The sequence below is a fragment of the Centropristis striata genome, chromosome 19, assembly GCF_030273125.1.
Source record: "Centropristis striata isolate RG_2023a ecotype Rhode Island chromosome 19, C.striata_1.0, whole genome shotgun sequence".
Classification (NCBI taxonomy): domain Eukaryota; kingdom Metazoa; phylum Chordata; class Actinopteri; order Perciformes; family Serranidae; genus Centropristis; species Centropristis striata.
The window spans coordinates 27,142,400-27,166,467 of record NC_081535.1 but is presented as its reverse complement, the minus strand read 5'-3'; the positions used below and the strand labels follow the sequence as shown (position 1 = coordinate 27,166,467).

Below are 24,068 nucleotides of genomic sequence, written 5' to 3'. Positions count from 1 at the left end.
AGATGGAGGGAAGAAAGAGAAGGAGATAAAGAAAGAGAGAGACTAATGCCACGCTCGGACTTTAGCCCCACCCTGCTCTTAGTGTGGAACATTTGAGGGAGAAAAAACGTCCCAAACAAGTGACTTAAACCATCAGTCAATACATGTTTTAATAAAAAAAATACTACATCCAAGATCTGCCAAAACACACACACACACACACACACACACACATGCACACACGAGACAGGACGTGTTGTGTTTTCACTTTTCAACATCCAAATGTTGAGTTCATCTGAACAAACGACTGGTTTGTTTCAACATTTTCACTTTTTTTATTCCTCTGTTGGTTCTTTTTGGATACCTCTCTTTCCAGGGTACACACACGCGCGCACACACACACACACAAGATGACACACACTCACACACAGAGCCAGTTCCACAACAAAGACAGAGACTGTGCCATGCTGCTGCAGAGGGGGCAGTGCCACGTTGGCAAAGCCCAGGGGGCAACTGCTATCTCGTGCCAACACTTCACACACACACATGCACGCACACACACACACACACACACACACACACAGACACACAGACACACACTGAACATATCAGTATTCCAGCATCGTTGCAGAGTCGACTCCTCCGCCTGCTTTGTGTGGCTTCATGTTCGACACTGCATGTTTTTTCTACAAAAACTATGTAAAATGTTTGGATTTAACATGTTTCATCAGCTCACACACACATGCATAAAAACATTATTACATGTTCAATATTTGGATTTCATTTTCAGACATTTTAGAGAACCTTTAGTGTGATGTCAGACATTTATGAGACAAAGTCTGTTAGTGTTTTATGATAAACATCGGGTCACCAAATTATACATTACCACAAATTATCAAAATTGTGCAAAACATCATGAAATAACAGTGGTTATTACTTTGCATATCATTCGTTTTAGCAGTGTATTAAATGTATTTTGGACTATTTACGTGACTTTAAACTGACATTATCAAGAGGTCAGAACTGACATACAAACAGCACTTTACAGAGATTATCCTGCTTTAACCTGAACAAAACCGTCTAATCTGTAATTTTATTCTTCCTATGGATTAATGTGCACTCTCCCTCTCTTTCTCTCTCTTTCTCTTTTAGCTACTGAATTCAAAACTGCTGCTGTTTGTGTTTTAATATCCCGAACATTTACTTTAATTTATACGTTTCATGATAATCAAAGACACTTTTACAAAACATTATAGGTCATAGTCAACATAGTCAAGCCATGATGCCTGCATTATATCTAATGGCCCGCAGGGGGAGACTCTACTGGTTGCAAAAAGAAGCCAAATTGTACAGAAGTCTATGAAAAAATTGCCCTACTTATCATTTGGTTTATTACCTCAGTAAATTGTCTCAATCACTATTTTCAGGTTTTCTTTAATGTGACAGTAACATTTTTTGAAAATATGTTTTTCCTCATACCTCATACATTTGGATCATACTCTCATAGTTCTTATATGTTATATGTTGGACAAGTGAGAAAAATTCTGCACAGTCCCACATTAACTGGGACACATGAGGGCAGTTTCCACTACTGGGCAATACCCAGAATGAGGCCCCTGAAAACAGCCTGGTTACTGATTGGATACATCGCTAAGCGTGATGTGACATACTAAGCGGGGTGTGAGGTAGTAACCCACGCCATTTGTAAAAGCCAGCAACTTTGTTGCTAAATTTAGCAACTTTTCAGACCCCCTTAGCAACTGTTTTTCAAGAAAGCGACTGGAGACAAATCCAGCGAATCCTTCTTACTCTTCTTAACGAGCCGCTAACAAGCCGGAGGCCGGCTTTTTAAGAAGAGCCGCCGTTAGCGGCAGTTAGCAACAGTTAGCTCTGTAGCAGTACAGTGTGTATGTGCTGCTGCTGCAGGAGGTGCTCACTTAGCGATCTCTGTTTGTTTACAACAAGCACCAGAAAACTCTGTGCACAGTTAGCGATGCTATTAAAAAACCATACGTCACCTCCAGAGTCTCTAAATCCGCCGGGGACAAACTCATAATGGAGACACCCAGAGTGAGTGGACTTTTGAGAGGGTGTGGTCTGAGACTTTCCCGGTGGACACTTTCCCCCTAGTCGAAACACGGCTATGGTCACCCTTGACAAGTGGCTGTAGGTTTTCCAATTTTGGTATTTTCATCTTTGAACTTTGACCCTTTAACAGTGAAGCTTTCAGTTCATGAACACTTGGTCAATTATAAATGTCTTGTTCAGCGTTCTGTTTCACTAAAAGGTACTGGAAAGAGTCGATTCTACACATGTACCTTAGAAATATCAGCCGGAGTTGAAACGTTGCCAGTAATGTCCTCAAACAGTCAACAGTTGCTGTTGCTACATTATGGGCCATAAATAGACATTTGCATTAACAGCATGACTCAGATATTTACATTATAATAACATATATATTTTTCTCATAATTTGAATATGTTCTCAAGTAAAGAGAGAAAAAAGTAAATTAATGTCAAATTAACTAAAAAAGTAACTTAAATACATGGAACAGTTTCCCGCCTCTGGGACTTTTCTTTCACTAAATATAGTGTGATATATAATAAGAAGTCTACACTGTAAACATGTTTGTAGAAATTACAGTAAAACAGTGTCAAATTACATCAAGATAGGGCGTAAAATTAAATTTTTTATATCACTGTAGTAGACACTTTTAATTACCGTAAATCAAAGAATAGCACAAAACTTTAACTTTTGCTGTCATTAACTGTAGGAAACACAGTTTTGCTGTCAAAATATAACATTTTCATGTAAAATTAATGGAGAAATACCATGATGTGTGAATGAATGACACAATTACCCTAAAAATTATGTCAATATTCTGTCTAAATTACAGTTTTTGCTGATATTTACATTTAAATTTACAGTAGAAAACCCACTGACTGTAATTTTTACAGTGAAGTTCTGGCAACCAAAGCTGCCAGTATTTTGCCGTAAATTAAACAGATTATTTTTTACAGTGTAACAATGATAACAACAACATCTTATCAAGGTACACAACAGTCTGTTAAGAAATATGCTCGTCAAACATCACATTTAACACTAAACCTAAAACCTTACCAGAACTTCACCTATTAAAACATGCCAGTAAATGTAGTTATAATCGAGGCTGATCAACCATCAAACCTGACCACATATGGAGAAGTTCTCCACAGTGATGGACACAACAACCACATGTTTACTACCAAACCTTCAGGACATGAGGAGCAGCGCTGCAGATGAACCTGACACCATGATGTTGAATATTGTTATTATATTACAGGAGCTGAAGACAATTACAAGCTGCTTCAGAGTGAAGAGCAAAACATCACTATTAGCTGTGTTCAGGTGCCAAACCACAGATACTGCTATCTGTCCCGACCATCACACACACACACACACACACACACACACACACACAGTGATAAGCTTTTAGAGAGGCTCTGACTATGTTTTCACAGGTGTGCAGCAGCATTCCCCAAAGGGGTATCTCTCTCTCTCTCTCTCTCTCTCTCTCTCTCTCTCTTATACACACACACACACACACACACACACACACACACACACACACACACTTCACCATATTCAAGTCACATAGATTAACTGATTTTACATACATTTACAAAACAAAAAAAAACTACTAAATAAAAGAGAAAGTTGAAAGGACTATGTTTTGTGAAAAAAGCTTCTTTTTCTGGTTTCAATTCCTGCTGTGTAGACGCATTATCATAGCATTAGCATAATGCTGCCATTCATTGTTAAGTTCTACCAGGTAGGGCTGGGCGATATGGACCAAAAGTCACATCCCGATATATTTAGGCTGAAAATCGATATACGATATATATCCTGATATTTTTATCGCAAAGTGAGAGCAAATGTTCAGTCAAAGTCAAATATGACATGTCACAAGAACTTTTATTGAAACCGTTTATTTAAGTGAACATAAATACTGTATAACAACAGGAGTACCTTTTTTAAAATCAAAGCTCCATAAAGTGCAAATTCAAATAAAAAAAATATCTGGAGCAAGGATCACAGTGCAAATTTGAACTATATATGAAATTATATACCATTTGGGTCAGTTTTAAAAGTGTCAGAAACAGTTTGTCACTTTCAGCTAGTTAAATGCATTTATTGAAAATAAGCTCACATGTTCACAGGAAACCACTTGACTGAGGTTAGGATAAAAGAGCAGGGTTAGGCTTGAAAACAAATACTTCCGCACTTTACTACTGGATGCAGTTATACCGGTTGACTGCAAAGATCAACATTGACTATTGGTTAACACATCAGTGTCCTGTGTCCTGGGTTTGTCAGATCCACACTGTAAAAAAATGTCTGTAGATTTTATGGTGGAAAAACTGCTAAATCATGATAGTAAAAGACCGTAAAACAATAAATGGGTTTATTCAGTTTCAGTAACAATGAAACACGGTAAATCTATATATCAGCCAAAACAGTATTTTTACATTTTTGTTTTTTTCAAAATACATTACTCCCTGGCACTGTGTTTGAAGCAAAACATATACTCTAATATATACATACAAGCAATAATTTTTTACTTTTGTAAAAATACTTTTTCTCACTGTTAAATGTACTAAACACCATATCTCCAACAGAAATATACTGTAATATTTAATGGTAAAATCTTTAATTCATGCGGCATTTATAAAGTATTTTCTTGTCAGTTATAAGGCAGAACAGCGTTTCTTTTGGTGGAAAAACGTTTTATTTTTTAACGGTAAAAAATGTAATAAAATGGCAATCTTAAATGTGAAATCAACAGTAACAGTATCAACGTAAATCATTTTACCGTAATATTCTAAAAAGTTGCACTGTATTGATTACGGTAAAGTTCTGGGAACCACAGCTGCCAGTTTTTTACCGGAAAAAAAACAGTTTTTTTTTGTTTTTTGACTGTGCATTCACCGCTCTTCTCGCCAGTCCCACACGGATGTTTGTGCTCTTCACATGATGTCTGTTACTCTAAGCATTGAATATGGCCTCAAATGGGTTTACATTGGAGTTAACGGAACACCTGGTGTGTTTCATACAGATGCTAAAGGCTGTCTTGTGTCAGTATTAAACACTCAGGGCCATGTTGACTGCTAGTATCTGTAAGTTGGGAAATAAACCGGGCTCCAGAAAATCGACAAGTTATTTTTGTCCCGGGACTTACAAAAACTTGTACTGCTGCACAATTCTTATTCATTTTGTCGCGGTTTCTCTCGTCCCCATTATTAATCCTGACAAGTAAATTGTGATTGGGCATCGGCTAGAGGTCGACCGATATATCGGGCCGATATTTGTGTTTTTTACTTCTATCGGCATCGGCCGATACGTGCGTGCGTTCGCCGATCAATTATCCCATTTCACTGAGCCAACACCAGGCAAGGCTCGGTGCAACATCTGCCATTCTCTGGTGAGCTGCTGCTGATACCAGAAAAAAGAAAAACACATAAAATATGTGGATCATCTGAGGTGCCACCACCTCGAGGCCTAGAACAACATACACATTGTTTGCAATCCAACTGTTAATATGTTTTGTTAATACATTTTTCTTTTTTTGTTAAAATTGAGACTTTTGTAACATTTTTTATCGTTGTGTCATTTTTATCATGTAAATGGAGGGAGGAAAGGCTCCACACTCTTATCAAGTTATCACTCTCCTAAAAAAAGCGTGTTGAATCATTCCCCAGTGTTATTTGTCTTTGAGTCATTTAACGTTGATCATGCTTCAAGATTTGGCCCAAAAAATCGGCAGCATATATCAGGGATCGGTTAAGATCAGTCTTAACCGATCCGATCCGATCAGATCAGATCTGTCAAAATAATCGGCCAGGTCCATATAGAAAATGGTTTTCCGTCTTTGGTGTGAAAGAACTTCACTGTCCTGCATTTCAACTTCATCAACACCTTTAGGGTGAACTGGAATACAGATTAAGAGCTAGTCATTATTGCATACCCATATCGGTCGACCATTAGCATCGAGGTCTGGAACCGAGCTAACATACAGATGACAAAAAACAAAGAAACAAGCTGCATACTGCCACTACAATCCCCACCAATACTGCAAGACGGAGTGTAAGTAGCCTGAGAAATCAAACCAAGCAGCTAAAAGCTCATATGAAGTTGTGTTTAAACAAGTTCTCCAACCCATACGACCATAGAGGCTGTTTGTTCCTACCCTAAAATACGACCCACTGGAGCATTTATTTATTGATAAATTAATTTAACTGGCAGGAAATCAACACTTCATTATACCTTAGCATACAACCGCTGGCTTTGAAATGGTTGCAGTTTAGTTTAGGTTTAGGCACTAGAATGACTTGGTCATGTTTAGGAAAAAGATCATTTTTTGGTGGAATATCAGTACAATTGTTGTTACTTCAATTCCAAACGTTAATAGGGTTAGGGTTAACCTGGAGGACAGTCTCTTGTGTTTGGAGTGATTTTACTGGTATTCAGCAGGAGATGGCTAAGAAGTAACCCTGTCTTATGCCAGCAAATATAATACGGACTTTCTCAGTCTTTACATAACTTGACCTCTTGGTTTGCTCCCATCATATTTGCTGATTGTACAAACGACCTATGGGTTTTTTCCCTCCGTAGAGGACAGTATCTTGTATTCAGCAGTAGGTGGGTAAGAATTAACCTAATCTTATGCCAACAAATACTTCAAGAAGTATCAGAGTTACAATGCTTTTGGTACCACCCCCGCCCACCCCATTTATTTTCACTGCTCTTTCTTTCCATCCCCATGTCTCTCCATTCATAATTTCTATCATATCCTTTCTTACTTTACCTGGCTCGCTTTTCATTTCACTTTGCATATTGTTCTCTAACTATCTGCATCAATACTGCTCTGTCTTTTTGTTTCTCCTTATCTCTCTCTCTCTCTCTCTTTCTCTCTCCTCTCGATTTATCTGTCTCTCTCTTTCTGCCTGTCTTCCTTTCATCTCTCGCCATCTGCCTTGCTCCATCTCAATTTCCCTCTCTTTTCTCTCTCTCTCCCTAACTCTTCTTGTCTCTCTCTCTCGATGTATTTCACCCCTCCCTCTCGTCTCCCTAAAAACTTGGCAGTGATCCCCGTCGTGTTTTTTTTTTTTTTTTTACTCCTCGTTTGGGGGATTGCGAATGAATGCGATCCAATCTAGACCTCGGCTAAGAGACATGAATTTTCATTAATTACAACCTTGTCAGCAAAAGCATTATGGGAGCTGAATATGAAAATGCTAATGAGGGGAGCTCATTTGCATATTTTTCTTTGTTGGAATGTCATTAATTATTACGTTTTATGATGATGAATGCAGCTGTCGATGGCTGGCCCTCCATGCCTAATTAGCTATCAGAAAATCCTCCGATCAAAAAAATGGATAGGGATCCCAAACTTTACTTTTCATTTCACACCCCTTTCACTTTCTCTCTCTGTCACTGTTGTTTACTAACCCTTTTTCTTTTCTATCATTTCCCAACTTCCCATCTCAGTGCTCACTATAATCCTCCATTCCTCCCTCTGTTTCAATTCATTTTTCTCAGAGGATTTTACAAGACAAAAGTGCCAAAGTTTTGGATTGATGACCAAAAGTTTCGCCATTGTCAACTTAAATTTTTGACAGCCCAAAATTGCAGTGAAGTGAGTTCAGACATAAGTTCACTAGTCCTAGCCCTGTTAGAATTTTAACTATCTAACCCCTGCAGTTCCATCCTATCCCCATCTGTCTTTTCCTGAAGATGAAGTAATTTCAAGAGCAACCTTTAATTTATAGCTTTTTCAAAAGTACCATTTCAGACCCAGTTTCTTTAGCCTTTTAGCCCGTTTAGCTCTGGTCTTTCTGTTAACTTTCAACCCAAGTTCCATAGGCTCCACATTTGTTACCTCTAAGTCTTTTAGTACTGGCTCTTTTTTATTAAGTTTTTATGATCTTGCTTTGCTAAGGGTCTACTTTCGGCATTCTTTTAATCTGGGACTGACCTTTGACCCTACCTATTGCTAGCTTCTTTAGCTCACCCTGTGTAGCTGTAGCTCCTTCCACCAGTAAACGTAATACTTGGTCATTGTATCCTCTTTAGTTGTTGTCTATGAGTCAAATCTCTGTATATTTTGTGAGGGTTTTTAAATCTAGTCAAGCTAATTGAATCCTTGAGCTTTAGACTTGTCTCTGTTATAAGCTTCTTTAGCACTAGCCTTTTAGTTTGGGTGCTAAATAATTTAACTTTTATTCTGACCCTGTCCTCTGTTGCTCTAATTACTTAGTCCGATGTCCTTTAGTCCTGTTTATAGCTAAAAATGATTCAGTTCAAGCTTCTTTGTCCTGTCAACGTTAGCCTTATTATTAGCACTGGATACTCTAATTCTGGCCTATTTAGCAGTTTAGCTCCTTTAGTTGTAGCACTTTTAGTCCTTATTATATCTTTTAGTCCTGGTTTATTGCTGAAACGTTTGGTTTTTCAGTCATAACTTCTGTTATTCACACAGATTCATAATTTTGTAGCTCTAGCAAATGCATCCTGGTCCTTTAGTTTTTTCAGAACTCATTACAGTGAAACCTGCTCTTTTTCAGTGCTAACTAGCATCTACTCTGAAAGTCTGTGTTGAAACTAGAGACCCAGCTCGGCAAACACAAGCTCAACCTGTACAAAGGGTTAGCTAGCTGGCTAATTTCTTGTTTAACAACCAACAGAGTATAAATTGCAGTTAACTACTATAGATATGTCTGTAATAACATGATACAAGTCTAATTATCTCTCGATGACCTAGCTGACACCTGAAGATAAAACCTCTTGTGTTGTTGTGAAAAACTTTGAAACTTGGACAGACAGTAAGCTGTTTTCGGCTACTGTTGCACACCAGCTGACGACTTCCAATATGGCCGCCAGAAGCTGTGTTACATCACCTGTAATACTGTCCACGTCTCTCCTCAACTCTCTCTTTCTGTTGTTCCTTCCATCTCTCTTGCTCTATTGTCTAAGAAGAGTAACAATGAAGACTTAACAAATCCCCCCTCCAAAAAAGCCACTAACGAACACCCCCCTCACTTGGCTTAATGAATGCCAGGCTTAATTAGAGCACCATGATGTCAGAGGCATTAATTATCAGTTGGCTTCGTTTCAGAAAACACACACTGTCTCTCTTTCTGTCTCTCTCTCTCTCTTAGTTTCCCTCTACATCTGTTTTCTCTTTTTGTCTTTTAGTTTATTGCCATTTCTTTATTTTTTATCTTCAAACTGAAAATTCAACCCCTAATGTTTAACTCAGACCTTGTCTTTTCAAAGAAGTGTGAAATGATGTCTCATGTACGCCATTTAATGATGTGGGTCCAAAATAAATACATATCTGATTTGTGGCAATGTGACACTGTTCTGAACATTCACATCTGAGTTTATGTGACTTTCACAAAGCTCTCGGTCTGGTCTGGCATATGAGGATGAAGATGAAGGGTAGTATAGGTGGACTGTCAGTGGAGCTGTCCAAAAAATATTGACACACAAATATAATCAAGTGCATTTTAAAGCTGCAATACATTTACCCCCAAACACATCTGACCTGTATTTCCAAGTATTTATGGTGAATCTGTTAGAGGACAAAGCCACTGTTGGCACACTGCTTGTAGCGCTTTTTATAAGCCTTTCTTTATGTTTCTCAGTGTGGTGGACCCTTGTAATGGCAGCAGGGGACATTGTGTCCACACTGAAGGAAATAGGAAACAGAAGGTACCTCGATTTTGTTTACATACGTATGTATTATCTTCTTTGTATAAATACCAATGCCAATGTCTGACATTTTGCTGAACTGAAAAACCTGTGTTTCCAATGATGTTTTCTTTGAATTAAAAAATAAAAAAGGTGGATAGAATTGTAAGTGAAGGATATTTTTCAACATTTTATTGACCAAACAACTAATCGATTAATCGTTTAAATAATCAACAGATTAATCATTATGAAAATAATCGTTAGTTGCAGCCCTAGATTAATGTAATACCACCTCCATTAGGACACAGGGCACTGCACAAGAGCATAAAATTGTGCCCAATGCTTTCTAAGCCTATTTTCAACACTGTGTTTATGTCCTATAAAATTTTGAGATTTCCCATGCTCCCCTCTGTGCCACATCGTTTAAATAAGGTACTAAAATGACCCCTGGCTGCTATAAAGGCCTCTACTTCTTTGGAATCTGGCTGGCCCATTCAGCCACAAGAGCATTAAATGGATGGTAAATGGACTCTATGTATATAGCGCCTTTCCACCTTACTAGCAGAATCGCTTTACAATTTGTCTCTCATTCACCCATTCACACACACATTCAAACACCAATGGTGGCCGAGCTGCCATACAAGACGTCGGCCAATCAGGAGCAACTTGGGCTTCAGTTTCTTTCTTCAACATGCAAACAGCCAGAGATCAAACCACCAACCTTGTGATTAAAAAACACTCTTCGTCTTGAGTCACAGCCCCAGTGAGATCCAACTGATGTTGGGCAATAATGACTAGCTCTTAATCTGTATTCCAGTTTACCCTAAAGGCGTTGATGAAGTTGAAATGCAGGACAGTGAAGTTCTTCCACACCAAAGTGGGAAAACCATTTTCGATATGGAGCTGGCTTTGTGCATCTGGACATCGACTTGGTGAAACAGGGATGGGTCTTCATTGAACCAACCAACCAAGACCTCCAACCAAAATGTCAGAATAGTTCGTCTGTCAATGCCACCCATAACGACGCATACTCATATATTTGCTTTGTGTCTTAAAATAGTGCACTCGTCATTATCTGCTGTTGTAATAAAAGGCTGCAGTTTCCTTGAATTTAGGCTCCAATACCACTTCTCTAGGTTTAGGGCAAAAAAGTTTCTGGTTAGGCATTATAAAACATTGTTTAAAAAAGTAACAAAATGCACGTAAATGCCAGAAGTGACAACATGACTACTGGAAGCGACATACCGTATTTCCTCAAATAGTAGCCGGGGCTTCTATTAATAAAAAATCAGTTTGGGACCTGGCTAATAATAGGTGCAGGCTATTATTTGAAGGAGGCTTTTATTAAAAAAAGAAAATCAGAGCAGCTCTGACCGGCACTTTTTAGAGTGTTTTACACAGCGCATTGTAGCCAGTTACCCGGATGTCAGCCATATTGGAAGTACTCGGATGTAAACAAACAATGAACAGCACGCTGAATGTTCATCACCTCCGCGGTGGGAGTTAGGATCTAAGTTTAAGGTTAGGCCTTGTAGAGAGAACTGTTTGGGGTTAAGGTAAACTTGGGCTCATGTTAACACCTTAAAGGAGGACTGGTTGGGGTCAGGGGTCAGGTTAGTGCAGGTTAAGGTAAGGGGGACACATATCGACGGGGGAAGAGACTTTGACATAACACCGGTAAGACACCCGGCTTATAAAAGAGGCCGGCTTTTATTTACTAAAAATTGTTTTTACACCCGGTTACTAAATGAGGCCGGTCATTAATAGGGGCCCAGCTTTAAATTAAGGGAAATACGGTAGTTGACTATAGTAGTTGACATAGTAGACATGAACACCGTTCTCCTGGGTGAAAGTCCGAAGTTTGTTCGCCTCAGCGTCATTCATAGTTACTACAGCCACTAGAGGGCAGAAGAGGACATGCAAATAGTGGTCGTATTTTGCTGCTTGTACAAATGACCTAAGGGGTCATTTTTTGAGGGGAGGACAGTCGGCCCGAACTGTTGCCACACTTGGAAGTACACTGTTGTCTAAAAACTAGCTCTAGACCAACACAATATATATGAAAACAAGGTTGTAAAACATAGTTTCTGTTAAAAACAGAGGCATTTTCCTTTAAAGGCTTGCAATGTGAATGTATCCCTTTTCTTTCTCTCTCTCAGATGATAAAATACAGTTCATCTCTGGCCTCTGGGAGCCACAGTTCTAACTGAAGAGCTCTCTCCCTCCCTCTCTCACTCTCACAATAAACATACTGTTTCATGTTGCACATCTCTATCCCTCTCTCTCACCTCTTACACACAAACAAGCACTCTCTCTCTGCCACACAAACACACACACACACACACACACACACCGTAGCGTGGCTGGCCAGATGGGACTCTTCCACATGACCAAGCCGATCAATCAACACTGAAGGGCCCAGGTGCTACTACGCACCATTTCACAGTCTGTCACACACACACACACACACACACACACACACACATATATACACACACACACACACACACACACACACACGCACGCACGCACGCACGCACACACACACACACACAAACACGAGTTGTACACACACATAGCAGCAGAGACATACAGAGATAGAAAGATAAAGGACACACACACACACAGAAGCAGGAAAACACACATACATACACACACACACACACACACACACACACACACACTGTGTAACATGAATGACCCGGACTTGGTCTCTAGAGGCCTCATCTGGATGGATGACAGAAGATGGAGACAGACAGACAGACAGACAGACGGTCAGTCGCTCCAGACTGAAATATCTCAACAACTATTGGATGAATTTCTATATTCGATACAGGTGATCTAGCATGAAAGTAGACCCTTAGCAAGGTTCAAAGGGGACACATGCACATTTCCAGGTTAATCCTGTACTTTGGGTTTCTATTTTAATGATTTAATGTCCAAGAAACACATACTTGTTCTCCCACTGTCTGTCTGACTACACCTGTATGCTCCATTTTACCTCCTGTCTCTTTAAGAACCCTTCCGAAAAAGTCCAGTCTGCTCTGATTGGCTTGCCGAGCATAAAGTGCAAAGGTAGTTCTCAAGTCATGAGAGGAGAAACTCAGATGCGGGGCAGTATATTCTAATGAGTCTGCATGTAACAGAGGAAGGGAAGCCAAATCTGGTTGAATCCAGCCACCCAATAACATGTGCACACGCACTAAAAAAGTGAGTTTTTCATTATGTCCTCTTTCCCTAGAGAGATGGAGAATCCATCACATGAGGCAATTTTAACCCATTCAGAGGCCAGTTATGTTCCAAATAGAAGGACTTGGTCCAGTGTTTGGCTGTTTTAGCTGCAGGAGCTCTACAACATTAGATGATGGGAAGTTCCTTCTGATTTGGGCGATCAAGGTTTGCAAACCTGATAAAGCTACTTGTTGAACAACCTGCATCAAGTATTTCCGAATGTGACGAAGTTTGGAATGTAACTAAGTACATTTACTCAAGTACTGTACTTAATTACAATTTTGAGATACTTTTACTTTACCTGAGTATTTCCACATTTCTAACTTTATACTTATACTCCACTACATTTAGCTGAAAGCTTTAGTTACTTTTCAGGTCGAGATTTAACATTAAAATTTGATCAAAAGTGATTACGCATGTTCATGAATAAAACCACATGATGTAATTAAATAATTAAAATAAGCCCTACCTTGCAGTAAAACACTGCTTACATAAATGCATCAATAATTGTAATCTAATCATATATTTAGAATATATAAAACAATTTGAGTGGGTCCATTCTGCATAACAAGTTACTTTTGATACTTTAAGTACATTCTGATGCTGATACTTTTATACTTTTACTTCAGTAAGTTTTGAATGCAGGACTTTTACTGTAGTGGAATAATTTCACAGTGTAGTATTAGTACTTTTACTTAAGTAAGGGATCTGAATACACATAGGTAGGTAAAAACAGACCACTCTGAAAAGTAACAGGTATTTATCATTAGTACTGTTTCTTTAAGAGCGAGACATTGACATAAAGTGTTTATTCATGGAAGAAGTGGAAAACATCCAAATCTCACCAACTGCCTCCAGAATTAAAGCTTCACAATTTCCTTTACTGGCCTTTTCAAAAACTGATAATTGACTCTGACAGTTCTTCAAGAAACCTAAAAATACTCCAAGACATTTCCCCCTCCCTGCTCAGGAACCCCCAAGTGCTCCCCGATGAACCGCCGCTTTCACAGTGTACGTTTTACATCTCCACCCTCCGCCCTCTCGCCTTGACGAGACCTATTATTACTATGTCAGATCTAATTACACAGACAATTTACGTGTGATACACAGCCCCTTCAAAACAATAATATACTAAATACTCTGCAGTGGCTTACATTGTGCGTCCGTGTTAATGCACTGAAGTCAATGCAGCACTAATCAATGCATGACATCCATTCAAAATACTCTGAGAATGAGACAGTGGCAGTTCAGTTTCCATCAGCCGGGACAATAGACTCAGAATCACGGAGGGCGGAGCAGGAAATGAAGGAGTAAAAAAGAAATTATTTGATGTATTTTATTCTTATTATTATAGATTTAAATTCATTGCACCGATTGACCTGGTTTAATCTATTGTTGTATTGTGCTGTTGTAATTTGGCTCTAAAATCACCCTATAATGACATTTTAATCCAAACAATATAATATTAGTATTAGATATTTTATATCTATGTTTTAAAATGTATGATAAAATAGCATTAGGTCCACTTCAATCCCCTGTTTTATGCACATTTTGAAGTCTGGGTAAAGCAAAAATATATATGTGATCGGAATTTTCTACACCACAGAAAAATGTGTTGTGAAACAACAAATTTGAATAACAAAAAAAATATATAAAGAAATTGAGCAGTATTGTCTGCTCTGAAACACTGTTGGTGTGTCCACTGAAGGCAAGACGCCATGTCTGTCTGATCCAACTTCTCCACTGACTTTCTGCACGCTGCCACAATGGACCAGCAGTTGAAATTACTAAGTCAAACATACTGACACGAGTAGATTTAGTCTGAAGGACCAAGTTGCCAACAATGGTTGCTCAGAGTTCCTCTTTTCTTTACATTACATGTCATTTAGCTGACACTTTTGTCCAAAGTGACTTACAATAAGTGCATTCAACCTGAAGGTGCTAGCCTTAGACCAGGGATGGGCAACTTAAATGCTGGAGGGGGCCACAATTTTTCATGTTCACTACCACAGGGCCACATAAGGGCCGTGCACTTAACCAGATATGATGAAACTACAATTTTTAATATGCAGTAACTTAACATATTTCATGCTCAAATGCATGTATAACAGTATAAATAGGAATAGAAAAAGGTTTGAAGCAAATAAAATATAACCACTTACTGTGATTTTTTTTTTGTTTTCAGTGCAAGAACAGCAGACCAACATTAATTGCAAGAAGTCATTTTGTGCATTTTCACACTGCGCTTTTAAGATTTCATGCTCAAATGCATGTAGTTGTACTGAGGGCCACTTCAAGTGAGGGTGCAGGCCGTATGCGGCCCCCGGGCCTCCAGTTGCCCATCCCTGGCTTAGACCAAAGGAATCAAGTAAGTACATAACTTTAAAAGCCAACTGATCGCTACAGGAGTACTTTACATTGAAGAAGAGAAGAAGAAAAGCATTTTTTTTTTCAGTCACAGCTCTATTATTTACCCCAGATGGGACTTGAACCCACAATCCCTGGCTTAGGAGGCCAGTGCCTTATCCATTAGGCATTTTCTCCTCTCGTTCCATCTCATCTCATCTAATTTCATCTAATTTCATCTGCTCTCCTTTATGTTTAAATATTCAGCGCACAGAAACCCAGACCCAGCAGGGAGGGACAGGGGGGGCGACCTTGGCACCACACCCAGCTGAGGTGAGGGGCTGCTGGGGTAGAGAGGGAGACAGGAGGGCCTGGTCTCCATGGAGGAGAGATGGGTGAGAGGAGGAGAGGATGATGAAGAAGAGATGAGGGGTAGGGACTCAAACAGAGAGAAGGACAGGAAGAGGAGAAAAGGACATGAGTGGAGAAGAAGTGTTGAAGGAGAGTAACAGTCGAAAAAGGAAAAACATGATAATCAAGTGCAAATCAAGAGAGAAAAAAGATGAGAAAGGATTAAAGGGAAAACCCAGAGACTGAACACATTTTGGAGAGACAGACAGAAGAAAAGATAGAGAGAGGGAGAGAGAGAGAGATATGTATTTCTATATAAAGTGTCCAGATGTGACCTCCTCAGAGGGGGTCCAGCCTCGTGGCTCAACACTCATTAATAAGGTCACACAGAGGTGAGACAGACGGCTGACTCACTACATTTCAACAAAAACAACAAGAGGAGGAGGAGGGAGCCAAGATCATCAGGTTTATACGAGTTCTTAATATACTGTGCATTTCTGTTAAATGTGCTCTGTTGATGAAACGATTGCAACCTGGTCTCACAGGAATCCGTGAAATACCCACGGATTTGCTTAACTAAAAAATCAGTGGAATAGCCATGGAATAACTCAAATTTCCGTGAAACTGACACGGATTTCGCTACAATGCAAGTTAATGACAGTCATATCCCGTGGCTATTCCAACATACAAAGTGATTATGTACATTCACTGAGTGAATATTTGGAAAATAAAACATATATTTCTCGCTAGAAATGTGATCAAAATCCATTTTTATGCAAAGTCAAAATATTTATTTTTTTCACTAAAAATGAGAGAACTGTCCCCTTTTTTTTTGTTCTGACCGCCGGGACCTTGAAAGTCACGTGACTTGGAACAAACCAATAGGAAAAAATATCCATGGAATAGCCACGGGATATGACTGTCATTAACTTACATTGTAGCGAAATCCGTGTCAGTTTCACGGAAATTTGAGTGATTCCGTGGCTATTCCACGGATTCCTGTGAGACCAGGTTCAACAATTGTCTACTGGCAGCAGGGTTGCATTCTGCTGTTAATTTTACAGTTCCTCTCCTGTTATCTTCTTTACAGTATGTTACTGTGATAAAACCACATACTGAATTAAAGTAAAATCCTGCATTTCATTGATTTTTACAGTAGACTAAAACATGTATATATCATACATTTTATGGGAAACGGCAAGCTACCTTCACATTTTGCCCAGAATGCATTGTTTTATACAGTACAATACCTTTAATGGAAAACAGTATGTTACTGTCACAATTTGGCTGTTTTCTTACAGCAATTTGTTACAACATTTTGGTGCAGTAAACAACCGGTGGGTCTGAAGCACGTTGGGTCTTTTTTTTTAAATGCCAAAAACACACCGTTTATCATCAAGAAACAGACACTATCATTGTTTTTTCATGCTTCCATCAGGAGAAGTAACCAAAAAGAAGAAGCTTATAACATAGTGAGATTTCATCACAATTACTTAATTCTACATGTCGTGTTTAAAATGACATTGAAAATAAAGCTTTTGCACTAAACAGTCCCTGTAGAAAACGTTGAATTCTGTGCTCCTCAGTGTAACTGGGAAGCAAGCCTGAATGACTTGGCTAAGAACAAGTCTTACACAGAGAAGAGAGGAGAGGACAAGACAGGTTGATGTTGTAAAAATGTAATATGTCAAGTCCACTTTTTTTCAATATCGGTAACACTTGTGGACTTTTAAAAATGTTATGTATATAGATTTTTCAGATTTTTATAATGCACAAACATAAAAAGACATTTTGGAGTTCTCTGCACTTCTAACCACAATAGTGCTGTTTCTATAGAGGTGAAGGACTTAAATGTTGCAGCAAAAACACAACAACACATTGAAGTGTTTCAAGTACTTTGAATTCAGAGGGTTAATAATAGAGGTCGACCGATATATCGGTATATATTTGCCATCAAACTGTTAATATGTTTTGTTTGTTTTGTTAAAAAATGTTTCTTTTTTTGTTTAAAATGAGACTTGTGTAACTTTGGTATCATTGTGTCATTTTTATCATGTAAATGGAATGCAATTTCGGCTTCAAGAATCGGCCCAAAAAAAACGGCAGCACATATCAGGATCAGTTAAGACTGAAAAAAATTATCAGTATCACCATCGGCCTTAAAAAACCTGTATAGGTCGACCACTAGTTAATAATAATGACCTTTGAAAGAGGTTTTTGAGGTTGCTTTTTGATACAAACTGCAGCCTGAATGAAACATGATCCGTGTTTCTTTGGAGAAAGTTTTGAGATGACAGAATGAAAGCAGTAGAAGCTGCTGTGCATCAGAATCAGACTGAAGCCACATCAGATCGTTTATTTATAACAGAACAGAATGTGCTTACAAGCTGAAACCACTGAGCCTCTCATTTACTATGTAGGTGACAGTTACGGGGGTGGGGGGGTTCAGGGTGGTGCACCTGCTCTGCAAACAACTACACACAGGTAGATATACACACACACACACATACACTGTATAACCACATGTACACACATGAAAGCTAGAATCACATAATACCTCATCATTTACGCACAAACTGTACACACACACACACACACACACACACAATATACACACACACAGCAGACATATGAACATGAAAGCCAGCATCACACTCTTAGGTACGGACACAACAAATGACTAAATGAACATGAACACACACATTGAAACACTCAAGCACAAGTGCAAATACACTCATTTACACACACACACACACATACACAGACACACACACCAACATCTAACCACATAAAACTGCATTTATAAAGGAGCTTACATCACACACTCAGATACTGACACAGTAACCTGCCAACTTGCACAGAAACACACACACACACACACACACACACACACACACACACCACAAACCCACAAACACTCCGACAGAAGCTTGCTTCACAAATTCACACACAGACCCAATAATCATTACAGTTAAACATTCACACGCACACACACACACACACACACACACACACACACACACACATTCATGCATCACACAGAAGCATCCACACAACTGCACATGTACTTATATAAACATATATGTAAGTGCAAGTCCACGTTTACACACATTTCTGCAGGAAACACACACACATTCCCTGATTGCTTTTCCGTGTGTGTGTGTGTGTGTGTGTGTGTGTGTGTGTGTGTGTGTGTGTCGGCAGATTAATCTAGTGGGGTCGCTGAGATGACACTAATCCCTTCGCTGATTATCTAGAGCATAACATCACTCTAATCTGATGGTGGGGGGGTTAAGAAAGACAGACAAGGTTAGAGAGGGGGAGAGAGAGGGAGAGAGAGAGAGAGAGAGAGAGAGGCTGCAAACACTCAACATGTTCAGGTTTGGTTCATTAAACTCTGCGGTGTTTCTTTCTTCTTTTAGTTTGAGGTCATTTCAGGTGACAAGTACAATAAATACTGAGAATTATCTGAACTCACTGCTCCCGCTCAGATGTTTCATTAAGTGTGTGGTTGACATGTTCAGCTCACATTACCTGCAAACTGACTGCTTTGATGACACGTTTCCAAAACGTTGAGATAAATGCTTTAAAGGGATAGTTCAGAGGGGTTGTATGAGGTACTTACCCAACCTGCTTTATTTGGCACCACTTCTTTTTAACCGTGGGTCCAGAAAAAGTAGTGCCACATGAAATGGCTGTGGACAGCAACAAAAATCGGTGGACATGTACTTAATACAGCGTGCACGTAAACAGGCATAACATTTTGAGGGTGGGCCTTGGTTAAAACATGATTTATTGGAGTCCCCATCTGCAGCAATACATTGGTTTCCTCCATGATGCCTACAACTACACGATAACCACCGAGCAACATCTTAGAGATGACCTAAAATGCGGAGGCAACAAACTTGCAATGCCTTAGCAACAGCAACATAGAATAACTAACTATATGAACTCGATTAATTGCAAAAATAATTGTGATTAAAATGCATAACATTTTTTAACACGTTCATTTTTGTGTAATTAATTAATCTTAATTAATTAGTTAAAGTCCCGGCCCTAATTTTCACATTACTATGTCACTTCCAGCAGTCACATTGTCCTCATAACTACTTCACTTCTGGAATGACGTGCATTTATTTACTCTTTAAACTGTCTTTTATAACGCCTAACCAGAAACCCTTAACCTAGGTCAGTGGTTTTGTAGCCTAAATTCAATGGAACAGCAAACCACACGTTTATGTTTAATGATTTGCATGGTGATTTTAGAAACACTCCGCTCTTTGCCAATGAAATGCTTACATGGGCAGTTTTGGGTGGTATTAACAGACAACCTATTCTGTCGTTTAGGTTGGAGATCCTGTTTCAACTCAGCAAAAATTACCATGGTCATATATCCATGACCTTCCACCCATATATCGTAAGATGTTTGCTTACATAAGAATGTCACCAATATTGTTAGCAAGGAATTTGCCAGAATAAAACGCAGGGGATTAGCTGTTTAGAAATGAATGACTCTCCCTACCCCTGTTCCAAATGCTTAATATTTGAGTAGTGCAGTAAACAGAGTCCATTTCTTTTATGTTTTGGTCGTGTGGTTTAATTGTATTCATTTGTTCTTTTTATTTTTTAATTAAATTTCAATTCCAATGTCTGAATATTCTTAAAAAAATGAAAGTCAATTGCTCTTTGTAAGAGTGCACTTGCATCATTATGCTATAATATTATCTTTACATCAATTTCATAAAATAGTCTTAAAATGACAACATATCCTAAAACAAAAAGTAGTTTTCATGGCAGGCCTACTACTATCTTGTACAAGTAACTTTTTCTCCTCAGAGGGTCACATCCTTATTTTCCTCAAAATGTTCTGAAGCATATCACAATAGTTTGGTGCTTCCAATACAGGTGAATGTCAAGTAAAAGCTTAGGAATATTTTCTCCTCTCCATGTGTGAGGCCATTCTTGTGAAAAGAAGTAAGACAGGGTCACTCTGGCACTTAGTACACATTCACTGATATCACAGAAAGCTCTGTGGTTTTTAGTATTTATACTGAAATGCTGCGTTTAACCACCAAGGGCACACAAAGAAGAGAAAAGCCAACAGACAAAGAAGAAAATGTGATTTACTCAGATCAGAAAAGGTACAAAGTGAAGGGGTGGTGTGTATGTGTGTTTGTGTGTGTGTGTGTGTGTGTGTGTGTGTGTGTGTGTGTGTGTGTGTGTGTGTGTGTGTGTGTGTTTCTTGTTCTTCCTACATAGTGAGGACCAAGTTGTTAACCAAAAGAGTGAGGACATCATTGGGAAGTGAGGACATTTCGGCCAGTCTTCACTTCTTACAAGGCCTATTAAAGAGTAAGGACTTGGTTTTAAGGTTATGGTTACAATTAGGTTTAGGTTATGGTAAGGGTAGGGCTGGGCGATATATCGATATAAAAGATATACATCGATATATTTTTAGATGTGATATGGAATTAGACCATGTCGCATATATCGATATAGTTCAAATTTGCACTGTGATCCTTACTCCAGGCAAGCTGTAGCTTTTATTTAAGCTGTTTTTTTTTATTTAAAATGTGCACTTTTTGGAGTTTAGATTTTTTTTAAAAAAGGTACTCCTGTTGTTATACAGTATTTATGTTCACTTAAATAAATGGTTTCAATAAAACTACTTGTGACATGTCATATTTGACTTTGACTGAACATTTGCTCTCACTTTGCCTTAAAAAATATCAGGATATATATCATACATCGATATTCAGCCTAAATATATTGGGATATGACTTTTGGTCCATATCGCCCAGCCCTAGGTAAGGGGCCATGGAAAGAAGTACAAGGATGTGTGTGTGTGTGTGTGTGTGTGTGTGTGTGTTCCATATCTCTGGCTGTCTCTGTCTCTTAGTGTTATCATTATCAAAGTAAATTGCGGCTCCCGTGTGCCAGATGAAGAATACAATATTTCCATTCCTGACTCTGCGTCGTCTCTTCCCTCTCTGCCACACAGCTACATACCATGATCACAACACTGTCACAACACATCGCACACACGATGGATCATTCTAGCGGAGGCCCACAATTCTGAAGTTTAGCATTTCTTTTCTTTGGTTTTAGTTGTTTATTTATTTTTCTCATTTTTGTTTAGTTTTGTTTGAGATGATTCAAGTAACAGCTTGTGACGCTGAAAGAGAATCTTACTTGCACACACAGAACTGAAGGCAATTTGTTTGCACAAATTCAAACTTTTTTCTCAAAAACTTAAAGACTTGGAGATACAATGAAAAACTTTGGGGGCTGTGGTGTATTCATGGTTCAGTCTAGAAACCTTAGTTCAGCATAAAATTGTATTTTAAACAACAGTATGCTTCCAAGTTTACAAAAGCCAGAGATGGTATTGTCCGAGCCCTGGTGCCATCTTGCTACCGGACAACAACCTCCGTCTCAACATCAACAAAACTAGAGAGCTGATTATGGATGACAGGAAACCCCTCATCTCCATCAACTGGACTTTGGTGGAGAGAATCAGCAGTTTCAGGTTCTCACAGTCCACATCACTGAGGACCAGACCTGGCCTTGCAACATGGACGCCATCACCAAGACTGCAAGATGCAGCTCTTCTTCCTCTGCAGGCTGAGGAGGTTTAACGTGGATCCAGGATACTCTGCAACTTCTAAAGGCGGACCACCTAGACTATCCTGACCGGTTGCATCGCCACCTGGTTTGGCAGTGTCAACACCTTTAACCGTAAGGCTCTACAGAAGGTAGTCAGATCTGCCCAGCACATCACCAGGATGGATCTGCTATCAATGGACAACTCTAAAAAAATTACACTGGCTCTACTTTTTAAAAAAATGTTAATTTGTTCGTTAAAATGTAACAATTTGCATTTATCTTTTTACGTAATTCCAACTAACACATTATTGAGTATTACTCATGAGACTTTTATAGCTGGACTAACTCAAATAGTCTAGTACAACCAACATGATTTCTTTTGTCCTCTACAAGCTTAATTATGTTGAACCAACTCAAGTTTTATATCAAAGTTTTAGTGTTAATAAGTGGTCATATTACTCTATTTAAGTTGCTGCGACTCTTTTATTTTACTTTCTTTCTACTCAGCAAAGTCCATGCAAATTGTTACCTCAATTTTATTGAGTATAAGTAACTTATTTCACTTAAGTTAGACATATTGTACTACAATATTACGTTTCATTACCTTAATACTTTTCCTTGTTAAGTGAAGGCATACATGCTTATCAAAAATAAATAGATTTCCGAGTTATGACATCTTTTAATTTTGATTGACTTGAAATAAGTTATCAACTTAATAAAACAATGGACATGTAACAAATTGTATTTTTTATGCTGAAAAAGCTCATGTTTTTAAGTCATACTAACTAACCTCCTGAATCTTTTCTTAGAGTGTACACCCTGTGGTATAGGAAGAAGGATTCCTCCTCGGGTTATAAGAGACCAAACTAAAAAGTCTTCTGCCTGCTTCCATCGGGCAGAGGGCTTTGCATCTTCTGGTCCTGCACCACAAGACTTAGGGATAACTTCCTTCTACAGGCCAAAAGATCATGAACTCTTCTGCTTTCCTTGGTGCACCCAGGTTTGAAAAACAACAAAAAAAGTGCCCTCTTGGATACGCCTATAGTAGATAAAGCATGATAAAATTTCCTCTAGGGCAACTTTTGTTTAGGTGTCAATATGGCTGTGGCTATAGACTGTATATACAAGTATAGAGCCCCTGTGTTGGGAGTCGTATTTGCACCTCCTTCATTCTGCTTCCAGTCACTCAGATCGTCTCCTCTCAGCATTTAATCATGTTTACCTGTATTGTGGCAGATCCTAACCCTTTTTCCGCTGCAAAGCACTGTGGGCTGTCTCCTGTTGCTTTTAAATATTGTAGCCTACATAAATGAACTGATTTCTCATGTATTAACACACAACCCCAAAAAATGTGTAAAGACAATTGCGTTAACTCATTGTGGCTTTACGAATGGAAGATTTAACATCTAATGTTTCACAAGATAAAGTGATTAAAAACCAACAAATAAAATAAAAAGAGCAGAGAGGCAGGGAGAGAGCAGGTAGAGTCAGACAGCTGAGAGCTGACATCTTCCATATTTGATGCATCCAGTCAAAGGTAATTAAGCTGTGTGTGTGTGTGTGTGTGTGTGTGTGTGTGTGTGTGTGTGTGTGTGCGCGCGTGCGTATGTGTGTGTAAGTACATCTGCATGTGTGTGTTTGAGTGATTATATGTCTGTGTGTGTGTGTGTGTGTGTGTGTGAGAGAGAGAAGGAGAGAGAGAGAGCGAGAGGCAGATTATCTGTGTCAGTGGCCATTTGCTCACAACTGGCGCCACATCGGAGAGAGCCAGAGGCAGAGAGCATCATGGGTAAATGAGCACACACTGCCTAGCGTTTTCAACA

General features: G+C 38.9%; 1 protein-coding gene across 1 annotated transcript in view; it reads right to left on the bottom strand.

Annotated features, from left to right (window-relative positions):
- The window catches only part of LOC131992316 (transcription factor 4-like), a 316,278-nt gene that overhangs the window by 206,705 nt on the left and 85,505 nt on the right, over nt 1-24,068 (bottom strand). The window lies entirely within an intron of this gene.